The sequence below is a fragment of the Epinephelus lanceolatus genome, chromosome 8 (genome assembly GCF_041903045.1).
Source record: "Epinephelus lanceolatus isolate andai-2023 chromosome 8, ASM4190304v1, whole genome shotgun sequence".
Classification (NCBI taxonomy): Eukaryota; Metazoa; Chordata; class Actinopteri; order Perciformes; family Serranidae; genus Epinephelus; species Epinephelus lanceolatus.
In genome coordinates this window covers 41,665,069-41,677,585 of record NC_135741.1, presented here as the reverse complement: position 1 = coordinate 41,677,585, position 12,517 = coordinate 41,665,069, and the positions used below count along the sequence as shown (strand labels likewise).

The following is a 12,517-nucleotide window of genomic DNA, read 5'->3' as shown; positions in this document are numbered from 1 at the left end:
AATCCCCAACAGTGTCACCAGCAAAACACCCCCACACCATCACACCTCCTCCTCCATGCTTCACAGTGGGAACCAGGCATGTGGAATCCATCCGTTCACCTTTTCTGCGTCTCACAAAGACACGGCGGTTGGAACCAAAGATCTCAAATTTTTACTCATCAGACCAAAACACAGATTTCCACTGGTCTAATGTCCATTCCTTGTGTTTCTTGGCCCAAACAAATCTCTTCTGCTTGTTGCCTCTCCTTAGCAGTGGTTTCCTAGCAGCTATTTGACCATGAAGGCCTGATTGGCGCAGTCTCCTCTTAACAGTTGTTCTAGAGATGGGTCTGCTGCTAGAACTCTGTGTGGCATTCATCTGGTCTCTGATCTGAGCTGCTGTTAACTTGCCATTTCTGAGGCTGGTGACTCGGATGAACTTATCCTCAGAAGCAGAGGTGACTCTTGGTCTTCCTTTCCTGGGTCGGTCCTCATGTGTGCCAGTTTCGTTGTAGCGCTTGATGGTTTTTGCGACTCCACTTGGGGACACATTTAAAGTTTTTGCAATTTTCCGGACTGACTGACCTTCATTTCTTAAAGTAATGACGGCCACTCGTTTTTCTTTAGTTAGCTGATTGGTTCTTGCCATAATATGAATTTTAACAGTTGTCCAATAGGGCTGTCGGCTGTGTATTAACCTGACTTCTGCACAACACAACTGATGGTCCCAACCCCATTGATAAAGCAAGAAATACCACTAATTAACCCTGATAAGGCACACCTGTGAAGTGGAAACCATTTCAGGTGACTACCTCTTGAAGCTCATGGAGAGAATGCCAAGAGTGTGCAAAGCAGTAATCAGAGCAAAGGGTGGCTATTTTGAAGAAACTAGAATATAAAACATGTTTTCAGTTATTTCACCTTTTTTTGTTAAGTACATAACTCCACATGTGTTCATTCATAGTTTTGATGCCTTCAGTGAGAATCTACAATGTAAATAGTCATGAAAATAAAGAAAACGCATTGAATGAGAAGGTGTGTCCAAACTTTTGGCCTGTACTGTATATCTGTCATCTTTACTTAAGCAATATCACACTTGAGGTCATGCTGTTGTGCTGAATATCAGCACTGGTGTGACTTGGTCATAGGCACAAGGCTGCAGGTAATCACACCAGTGACTACACTGACAGTGTGTTTTTCCTCCTGTCCATGCTGCTTTTCCCCTTTCTCCAGGGCATGATAACATCTGGATGTTTTTTTCTGTTTACATAATGCCCTCTTTGGTGGCAGTGACTGCCACTATTCAGGCCTATGTCGAGTGAATTACATTTATATCTGATGGTTCTGAAACAATGCAGGGACAAGTGTGATGTTCATCTTGCAGTGCAGCTGAAGGCATGGTGGGTTAACGCAGTTCATACAAGGAAACATATCTATCAGCAAGCTAATTACTTGGCTTTCACAATCCAAGGCTGTGGATGGTATTTACACCGTTGTGTTAATGCACTATTTGATTTATTTCTATTTTATTCTGTATCTTTTGTGTAGAGGTATTCACTGTGCAGCACAATCGCCCTTATCAGTACAAAAAGAAAAAAAAATATACCCGTTTATTAAGTAAAATGACACAAAGACAACATATCAAATGTTCAAGCCGAGAAATATCATTGTATTGAAAAATTATATCCTCATTAAGAATTTAAGACCAACCGCAAAGTTGGAACAGTGGTAACCTAAAAGACCTGAAAAGTTGTGAAATGCTACAAGGTGTTGTGCTGAATATCAGCATTGGTGTGACTTGGTCATAGGCACAAGGCCGCAGGCCGAGTGCCACGGGTAATCACAGCAGTGACTACACTGACATTGTGTTTTTCCTCCTGTCCATGCTGCTTTTCTCCATGTTGTTCTGCTCCTGTCTTCATGATGTTCTGCTCCTCTCCTGTCACTTGTCCATGTTGCTCTAACAACCAGTGCTAACAGATGCAATTATTTCTGTTTATGCACAATCTGGCTCTTGTAGCTTCTCTGCTAACAGTACAACTAGGCCAACACAGCTAGTGTCTAGTGGTGATCATTCAGATGCAGTTATTGTTTATTAAGTATACTTATTCACAGTCTGCTGTATTATTGAGTATGTAACAAATATACAGGGATGGACCTTCAGCTACATCTGTACTTTATTGATAAATCTACATTGCACATATGCTTTATCCACATCACAAGGCCGCAGGCCGAGTGCCACGGGTAATCACAGCAGTGACTACACTGACATTGTGTTTTTCCTCCTGTCCATGCTGCTTTTCTCCATGTTGTTCTGCTCCTGTCTTCATGATGTTCTGCTCCTCTCCTGTCACTTGTCCATGTTGCTCTAACAACCAGTGCTAACAGATGCAGTTATTTCTGTTTATGCGCAATCTGGCTCTTGTAGCTTCTCTGCTAACAGTACAACTAGGCCAACACAGCTAGTGTCTAGTGGTGATCATTCAGATGCAGTTATTGTTTATTAAGTATACTTATTCACAGTCTGCTGTATTATTGAGTATGTAACAAATATACAGGGATGGACCTTCAGCTACATCTGTACTTTATTGATAAATCTACATTGCACATATGCTTTATCCACATCACAAGGCCGCAGGCCGAGTGCCACGGGTAATCACAGCAGTGACTACACTGACATTGTGTTTTTCCTCCTGTCCATGCTGCTTTTCTCCATGTTGTTCTGCTCCTGTCTTCATGATGTTCTGCTTCTCTCCTGTCACTTGTCCATGTTGCTCTAACAACCAGTGCTAACAGATGCAGTTATTTCTGTTTATGCACAATCTGGCTCTTGTAGCTTCTCTGCTAACAGTACAACTAGGCCAACACAGCTAGTGTCTAGTGGTGATCATTCAGATGCAGTTATTGTTTATTAAGTATACTTATTCACAGTCTGCTGTATTATTGAGTATGTAACAAATATACAGGGATGGACCTTCAGCTACATCTGTACTTTATTGATAAATCTACATTGCACATATGCTTTATCCACATCAAGACTACACTGAAATAGTGTAACTTCCTCCTGTCATGCTCTGTTCTTCTCTCCTCTCTCGCTTCTCTCTCCTCTCTTCATGCTGCTCTGTTCTCCATTCTGCATGCTGCTTTATCGGCTCAAGTCTGTATTTAAATGAGAGTTAGCAAAGATAACATGCATTATAACACTGCATTAGCTGGTACCTATATACCAGTAATCACATCTTACTGTACTTGACTTAAGTATTTACTTTCAGTTTTTCACCATTTGTGACTTTACTGGTCCATATATGTGCCCGTCCCAGCTGACAGGGTGCGGGTGAGGTTCACCTGCTCAGGTCACCTCTCAGACACAGGGGCCGACACAGCACTCATCACTGCAACACTGTGCTGGCTTAATATACATGCAAAAACAACATGAAATTATAATATAGGCACCATTTTCTCTTCTAAATAATCATCTTCACTGATTGCAAAAGATTTTATTTTAATTTCTGCTCTTATACAGACTCAAAAGTGAATAGAAAAAATCCCTGTTTGGTAAATTTGATTGTCTGACACCTGGTGGTGGTTTGTGGTATGACACCAAAGAGGGGTCCCCAGCGAAATAGAAAAACCTGAAAAAATTAATTTGAAAAAACTTGGGAATTTTGGTGACTTTTCTGGTAAGAAGTGCTTTAAAAAAATCAGAGAATTGATTTTGATGATTAATTTTGCCTTAAAATGATTCTTTAAGGTGAGGTCCCCACCGTGGAAAAAAAATTCAGGTCCAATTTTAGGTCCCCATGGAGTAATAAAAACAAGTATGTGTGTGTGTGTGTGTGTTTGTGGCAGAGACAGGATGGGTGGGGTGATAACAGTCTCCTCGGTTGAAGACTGTCTGTGCCTTTTGAAACCCGAAGTTTCAGTACAATTCCTCTGTCTGCAGGCCATTGATGTTTGTCACAGTGAGACTATGAATAGCATTTTTAAAACAATATAAAGTTAAGGATTTATTAAACACTGTACTTTGGCTAAACCATTTTTGTTGGTCTCAATTACCCATTTTACACCACAATTAGCATTTGTACATGGGTTCTTAAAAGATGGATGACAGATAAGCGTGTGTGTGTTTTTTTCTTTCTTTTTTTTGGTGTGGCATGTTCAATGTCATGGTCAGGCCGGAAAACTGGTTAGTAAACAGTAGAAAGCAGAATGGAGGCCTGTGACTTCCTTATTAACTTCATCTGTCTCTCTTTCAAACTCAGTGCAGACTAATTTGGATCAATGTTTGAACAGTGCTTGGGCGGAGACGGACGATCTTTTGAAATGGCCCGTCATTGAATCTAGTCGGTAAAGGGGCTAAAATTAGTGCGTTCACTTGTGTTTCCTTTGCTGCTAATCAGAGCTGGAGCCTTTAAATACTGCAGAGTCATAGGACCCTTGTGTGAATGCCCATTGTTTGAATTCCCATTGCAGTAAAAAGCCAGATGTTAGCAGGTGTTAGTGGGTTTTTAGTGCAGTGGAAAACAGGCTTTTGAAAAGTTCTTTGTGTCTCAGTGCTTTAACACCTCTGTAGTGGATGATTATGTAGTAAAAAGCTTGATTTCTAAAATTTACATGACAAATTTATTACTAAATTAAACATGCTGAGGACATTCAAATTGATGTCCATCAGGCAACATGGCCTGATTCAAGACATATTCCCACAAAACTCCCAATCTGCAGATACATACAGAAAACCTACAGGGCTGTAAAAAAGACAACTGGGGAAGTGAAACTTCTCACATTGACTTTGTTACACTTTCACATCGTCGACCTTAAGGCAGTTAAATATTATGTTAACCAAGTTGAGGACATTCTGAATGCTGACTCAAAGACCCCTGAAGGAATACATGTCATGTTCCAAATGAGCTGTGACTGGGCTCTTTATTCTGTTGTTCTCAGGACAAAAGCTCCCAGCTGAGGTGAAACTCGTCTTAGCAGACACCTCTTGGTGTTGAAAGTAGGAGTGTCGCCAGAAAAAAAGGCTTTGAATACAGCCGCTCTTGTGACAGAATCTTGACACAATCTGTCATTTCCATCTTAACCCGCCTCGTTGTTTCATTTTCTGCCACTCCCTCTTCTCACTGTCTATACCCAAACCCCCACCCCACCCCACCCCACCCACCCTGTTGGTCTGTCTGTCTGAGTGCACTTCCTGTGTCATAGATTACAGGATATCCTCTACAAACAAGCAAGATTCCAGCCGCAGAGAAAGAAAGCAAGCAAAAGAAGTCAGACAGAAACTTGCAGAAGCATGGACAAATGACGAACTTCTAGAACAATCTAATGGAACAAGATGACTGCCATAAACCAAACCCCAAACTATTGGCTTAAGAAAAGACACCAAAAAGGAAACTGCTCAATTTACTATCAATACAAAACTGTATTAAGTATGAAATATAAAATATGTTCTACATTTAAGCTTGCCATAATCCACTCAGAGGCAGTTATTTTTAATAAAACATCACTTTTTTAGAAATGATTTGCCAATTATTCCCAAATGAAAAACATGATGGCTCAGCAATATATTTGAAAAATGGTTCAGAGTGCGAACATCTGACAATGAAATCCTTATTCAAGGTTCAACTTACTTGCTTTTTCTGTAGCTTTCAATTGTATCATATGTTCTGCTTCAGTGAATGAGGTTTCCCCAGTTGCCATTGAGAATTTTCACCTCTAGAAGTGAAGAGAATCTCCATGAAAACTGACCAAACTCCATCTACTGTGGAATGTAAAATGGGGTTTAAAATTTTTGACAGTGGGCCTTAAGTTAAATTTTTCCTTTAAAAGTGGATGGTAATGAATCTATCCTACTCAGTTTAATAAGACTGATATTCAATGCCATGTTAAACTGGCAAAAACGTTATGTAGTGCTGTGTAAACCTTGGATGTTCTTGATCATGTTACTGATCGTTGTTGCCATTTCCTTTATCAAGAGGTCATTTCTGGGCAGCAGCAACTCAGTCCATGGGGACACTGCTTGAGAAATGAGGGGTCACCTCTTCAGGCACGGAATGCTGACTAGTAGCTGGAGGGGTGCTAGTTTGCCTCCTAGGCACTGCCAAGGTGCCCTTAAGGAAGCACCAGAACCCCCAACTGCTCGGGGTGCCTGTTCATGAGCAGCCCCCTTGCTCTGGGGTGGGAATCACCAGAGGCCCCCCGATAAAATATTATCACAATACTTACAGTAGGTCATAGGGATGTAACGATACCAGAAACTCACGATACGATATTATCACGATAAAGAGTCCAAGATACAATATATATCACGATATTTATACACGGGGAAAAAAAGAGAAAATTTATTGTTAAAAATAGCTATTTTATTCAAAAATAGTGCATGTACACTGTACAGCATGTTATTTTTAACTTGGAAGCGTATCATAAACAAATCAACACACAGTTGAACATGTGCTTTCATTTCCCCCCTATTACTGCTAGGCAGGCAGACATTAAAGTGCCATAACAAAGTCATGTCAATTAAAACTATAGCGACAGAATATGAAAATGGAAACATTCAGTATTTTTTAACCTACTCTGAACAAAAGTAGTGTAGTACTATTACTAGAAAGTCATCTGAATGACATCAAATTATGAGGATAGAGTAGTCTTAATATTCATCAAATATACAGAACTCAGAACAATCAGACCCTGCAACAACAACAAAATTAACAAATCAGAAATAATGTAAACTCAATAACACACAATCCCTCACTCACAGATACACAGAGAGACAGAGAGAGAGAGAGAGAGAGAGAGAGAGAGGTGGGTAGAGATGTGTGTAAAAGAAAACCAAAATAAATAAAGCCCAGCCATTTCCCTGGAAGTCATAGAAAAACTCAAAAACACACATTCACTCAGTTTGGTCACGCCAGGTTGACAATCTTGACATCAAGGAGACCCTAACACTTTCTCAGAACAGGAGATGAGGAGAGGAAAGCTCTGGTCCTGCGCTTTCATGTGATATGCGTGGCATTTCTGTGCGACCCTGCATTCGCGAGTAATCCATCCAAAAGTAATGTGCGTGCAAAGCTGTATGAAAGCTCTGTTATACATTATTTTAGTGTAATTTATCTTTTTTTTTCGCTGTGAAAATACTGAACTACCGACAAGTGGTCTTGTTGGAAAGCCACGATTCCGCTGTTTCGCGTGATATGCGTGGCTTCTTGCTATGACGAACGGTCACGGAGAAAATCCACAGATAAGAACAATCAATCTCCTTACTTTTATTCGCTGCTTCCTCCGGTCACGCACGGGTCAGAGTTGGAGGCTGAGAGGCTGAGCTGCACGAGTCTGCTCTTACTTGCGCGCGCAGTTGCATGCAAAGGATTATGGGGAATGTAGTCACACAGTCATATTACCGGCTCTGTAGGAGAATGCAGCTATATAACTACCGTTGCATTCCCACCATGGTATCGAGAATTTGTTACATGCCTAGTAGGTCACGATACAATTTTATTGTAATTAAATGTTTTGCGATATGCTGAATACTGTGATAACATATACTGCGAAGTATTATGATTTATTACCTTTTTCAACTGCAAATTTAGGAAAAAACTTTGACAACATCTGTTTTTATCCAATAAGATAAAGTTTTCAGTTTGTTCATCTCACTTCATTTTCTTTCAGCAACATGTATCCAGTGGACTGAAAAAGCAACTAATTGTATTATTCTTGTAGGCTACAAAAAGTTGAATTAGTATTTACAATATCAATCTTTTACAGAATAACAAATAGATACTTGGTGTCCGTGTTTTGATACAATATTGCTACACAAAACATCACGATACTATGCTGTGTCGACCTTTTCCCCCATCCCTGGTCCTGTTTGTGTATGTGTGAGTATGTTGAGTGTTTTGGTGTAAAACAACAGAGTGAAAATTGAATTTCCCCTTGAGGGACTAATAAAGGAATGCTTTCTTTCTTTTGCTGCATAATGTAACTCAGTGTCAAGACTGCGTGGCTCTCAGAGATGAACAACATGTAGTGGCATGGTGCTTAACAGGTTGCCTATCCCAATATCCCCTGAGACTAGGCTAAGATGAAAGGGCAAACAACCGGTTTTCTTTGCTCTTTCTTCTCTCAGGAGGGCAAGCAGAGCCGCACCCTGCCTCTGACCTGACTTTGGCCTCCCTGCATGTCTCGCTAAGGGGCCCGTGGTGGTGTGAAGGGCGGAGCCCCTCCTGCAGGCAAAACGAGAGCTCAACTCACCTCACACTGCATCAGCCTCAAAGACCTCACATATGGTGGGTAACAAACAGGTGTTAGACAACATGTCGTTTCACTGTTTATGCAAAAAAAAAAGGCTGACCTGGAACACTCAGGTTTGAGGCTGAATTCATTAGCTGTTGCCCTGGGAGGAAACAAACAATCTGTATGCAGCACTGTGGTTTCCCCCCTGAGGTCTGAGCAACTCTTATGTCTGCTACCAGCAGAAGTGTTATGGGTGGTGTAGGGATGGTGCACTGTTTTGTCTTTCTATGCTGATTTCTTGGTCAGAATGCCATTCACCCCTCTCATGTAACTTTGCGTGTCTGCGTGTGCAGTTCAACACCCAGACCAACATACAGGATAAAAATATAGCGAGTGCCATGGCTGCTCACTCGAGTGAGATTCCTTGACTGTGTGTTTGTGGGTTACACACACATGCAGAGCTCCAATTTTGGCAACTAGTTCATCCCACTACCGTCTCCTTGGCTGAGGAGTCACAGAGAACAATAGGGCCTCTGTCTTCAATGAAGTAAATAGCAAAAACACTTTACATAGTTACAGTCAAACCATTGCAGCACTGCCCTGCAAAGGATCGAATTAATCTTATTATTCAAGACTCTCTGCTTCTCCGTCTTGCTGAGATGCAGTTCCGACTTCAAGATGAACTGGTTTGCTGACTACACTTGAAATGACCTCATCTAATATTCTCTTTGATACAGAGAGGAGTCATTTCTCCTGTGCTCAGCACATAAGTAACTGTGTTTATTCACTCCAAGTTTGGAATTTTAAAGAACTAATATAAACTTGTTGAGCTTGTTGGAGAGCAGTGTTAGAAGTTGAAGGCAAAGAAACCTGCCATGCAAAAACACAGGCCTGTGTGTATGTGTGTGTGTACAGATGTTCAGACTATCAGGTAGCTGTATGTAGAGAGGAGGCCCCAGCAGTACCTGCCTGTACCACCGCTCCCCACATAAGCGATCATTTATCCCATTAGCAGGGAAGCTTCTCCTACATTACCATGCTATTTAAAAGAAAAACAAGAAGACACTTTGCTTCCACAGCCCTTGCCAAAAACAACTCATATTGACACTGCTGCTCTGTACAAAATATGCTAGCTCTCCTGTCACCTCCCAGCACTTTCTTAGAGGGACAGTACAATGCTAGAAATCTAACATTTCAATTCCGTTTTATTGCAACATTTACATTTGAGATCCCCCCCAGAGAATGTTATGGCAGCGGACCAGCTGTTGTTCCAGCAGTCTCCACTTCCAGGAAGAGTCCAGAGAGGCTAGTAGACAAAACAGAGGAGAAACCTCCCAAAGCTGCTGTTGCTAGATAGACTTAAGGTTAAAGGCTTGTACCAACTGATTAAAACAGCTGCCAGATAACATAAGCTTGCAATATGTGATGAAATGTGTCTTTAAAGTCAAAATATGTTCACTGCACAGCTTTACATTCACTTCAACATATGAAATTATCAAAGTGTGTCTTTAACTGGGACTTAAACACAATCAGCTTAGAATTTAGACACTCTTAAAACTCTTTTCAATAATGGTGAATGGTGACTTTTTGTTTTCTACATTCAACACCATGCCGTTGAGCCAAGTACAGATGGCAGGTGGATACTGAACCTCAACATTTTTTAGGTACTGTATAGTATAGAGACCTGGCACTGTGCGTTTTGTTTGTTTTGGTGAACAAATTTACCACTTACAAATTCCCAAATACCACAACAATGAGACTGAACCAAAAATAGGGACTCGAGTTGGACTGACCGTGGCAAGCTAACCTGCACCTGCTGTGTCATTTGTCATAACCTTTGGCTTTAAGAATTTCACTCAAGGCCCAAACTAAATAACTGATACTAAATTTAATGTCTGCAGTTTTTAATATACAGGATGCTTTTCAGCATTTTTTCAGGCACCTGAAAATGCACTCAAAGAGGTCAGTTGCTTGGTAATGTGACAGTTATTGTTCGCACCTGTGGACGGTTAGCAGACATGTTTCGCTCAGCATCAGAATTTAAAGTTAGTTTGGAAATAGCTTTGGCTAAAGGAGGTAAACGTGATTAGACTGACATTTTGAAAAGATGAGTGTTTGTTTTCTTGCCACACTTTTTTTTGCAAAGAGTGCTGGCTTTGTCTAGCCTGGAAATCCAGACTCAAATCTAGAATGATTTTGAGTCTGGCCCTCACTGATACACTCTTCCTACCCAAGGGGCAGCACTAACTGAGGCATTTCAAATGCTGCTGCACACAATTGGATAGCACAATGGCCAATCAGAGCAAAAAAACAAGGTGACATATTCATTGCACTAAGCCCCATTTGTTTGCCGAACAGTGGGGCAAACTGATATATTATGATTTTGCCATATCCCGTCGGCAAAACTGCAAAAACGTCCTTCCTGGAAACGAAGGCTTCTAGGGCAGTCTTCTGTTCCTCTCTCAAGGAAAATTATTATTATTAAATATGTTATTGAAAAACAGTCATTATTGCGTACCTAATTATGTTACCAATATTGTCCTATTTCAATGAGTAACATTAGTCTATATCCATTCTTTAGGGGCAAAATGCAGTTACTATCTTTAAAAGAAAGTTTTCATTGTGCTTTTTCATACTGCATTGTATGAACCTTTTTAAAGTGATCACGTTCCAAAATACTAATTAATGCCTGTGCTGTATGCAGTACATGTTTTTAGTCCTTTGATTTATCTTTGCAGTGTTCTAAGCAGACAGCATGGCATACACCAGATGATAGGACACTCAATAAGTTTATAAGTTTTTAAGTTTAAGTTTAAGTTTATTCACTTTATTAATCCCCCTGAGAGGAAATTCAATATTTTCACTCTTGCTTGTCAATTACACACAGGTCTGAAAGACACACACATGCACAAACAGGACCTATACATGCACAAAGTGGAGAGATCTCGGAGTGAGGGGGCTGCCCTTTGGTCAGGCACCCCGAGCAGTTGGGGGGTTCGGTGCCTTGCTCAAGGGCACCTCGGCAGTGCCCAGGAGGTGAATTGGCACCTCTCCAGCCACCAGTCCACGCTCCATATTTTTTGGTCCGGACGGGGACTCGAACGGGCGACCCTCCGGTTCCCAACCCAAGTCCCTATGGACTGAGCTACTGCCGCCCCAATACAACCATAAAAACTTGAGACTTGACTTGGACTTGAAAAAAAAAAAACATCTGGGCTAAATTCTGCATCTCTGGACTCAACACAAAATTTGAAATTTGGGCCATTTAATCATATTAAAACCAATTACTTAATTAAAAATATCATCAAGTGCAGAGGCGATGCTAAATCAGCATTACATGACATTTACACCCACCATCACAGCTATGCTAGACTACCGCTGCCTTCTAATGAGGTTGGGTTTACTGTGTTCAAAAGAAGAGTCCATATTAACACCCGTTAGGCTGTTCTCACAATTATTTTTGTATGTTTTCCTATGAAAAGCAATGCATCTTAATTCATACATATCGCACGTATTTTGAAAGGCTGCGATCATGTGACCAATCCACTGTAAACAAGGAAACAGTCCTGACTGCTTGTAAGGAGGCAGGCTGCAGTCGTTAATGGGCCATAAAAAACGGACTTTCGCCCAGAACTTTCCGTTTGAGTCGCATGTTCAGGTCCATGTGAACTTTGAGCCATTTTAAGGTACGTCTTCACCATGTTTATTTTCCTCAACCTAACCTCCATAACTTTACTTGCCTGAACCTAAAGACACTCAACCATGTCTCATTTCCAAAACCTAACCACAGTAACTATAATTGCTTAGACCTAACCTCTGTAACTTGACGATAAGTACATAACTGTATGTTTAGGACGTAACGTCAGTTGTGGGGTGCATGTTTGTAGGATATCATACAAACTATTGTGTATGCATTTGTCGTAGGACATCATACAAACTGTTCTATAAGAATGTGTTGCCCCTGTTGTGGCATTTATGATCTCAGAAGTGGAAATTAAGGCTAAGTTGTGATGTCTATGCAGACGTGTTCAGAAATGGCAGAGGCTATGGAAGTTCCCTTTTCAGTGGATGGCAAGTACATATATTGTAATTTCAGTTGTTTATATTTTTTGTAAGTTTCTGTGTCTGTGGAAAATGTTGATATTCCCAATACCTTACTTTTTTCCTCTGTAATTATGATTTCCAGCATTACATTACCCACTTACTAGCTTGCTAAATTGTTAGCATTAATGGCTTCTAGCCGACGCTGCTGCGGATTCTCAGGACTTAACCACTTGAACGCCGAGCATATCACATACACACCTTC

General features: G+C 40.8%; 1 protein-coding gene across 1 annotated transcript in view; it reads right to left on the bottom strand.

Annotated features, from left to right (window-relative positions):
* Positions 1 to 12,517, bottom strand: part of skia (v-ski avian sarcoma viral oncogene homolog a) — a 144,092-nt gene that overhangs the window by 51,692 nt on the left and 79,883 nt on the right. The gene's annotated exons all lie outside the window — the stretch shown is intronic.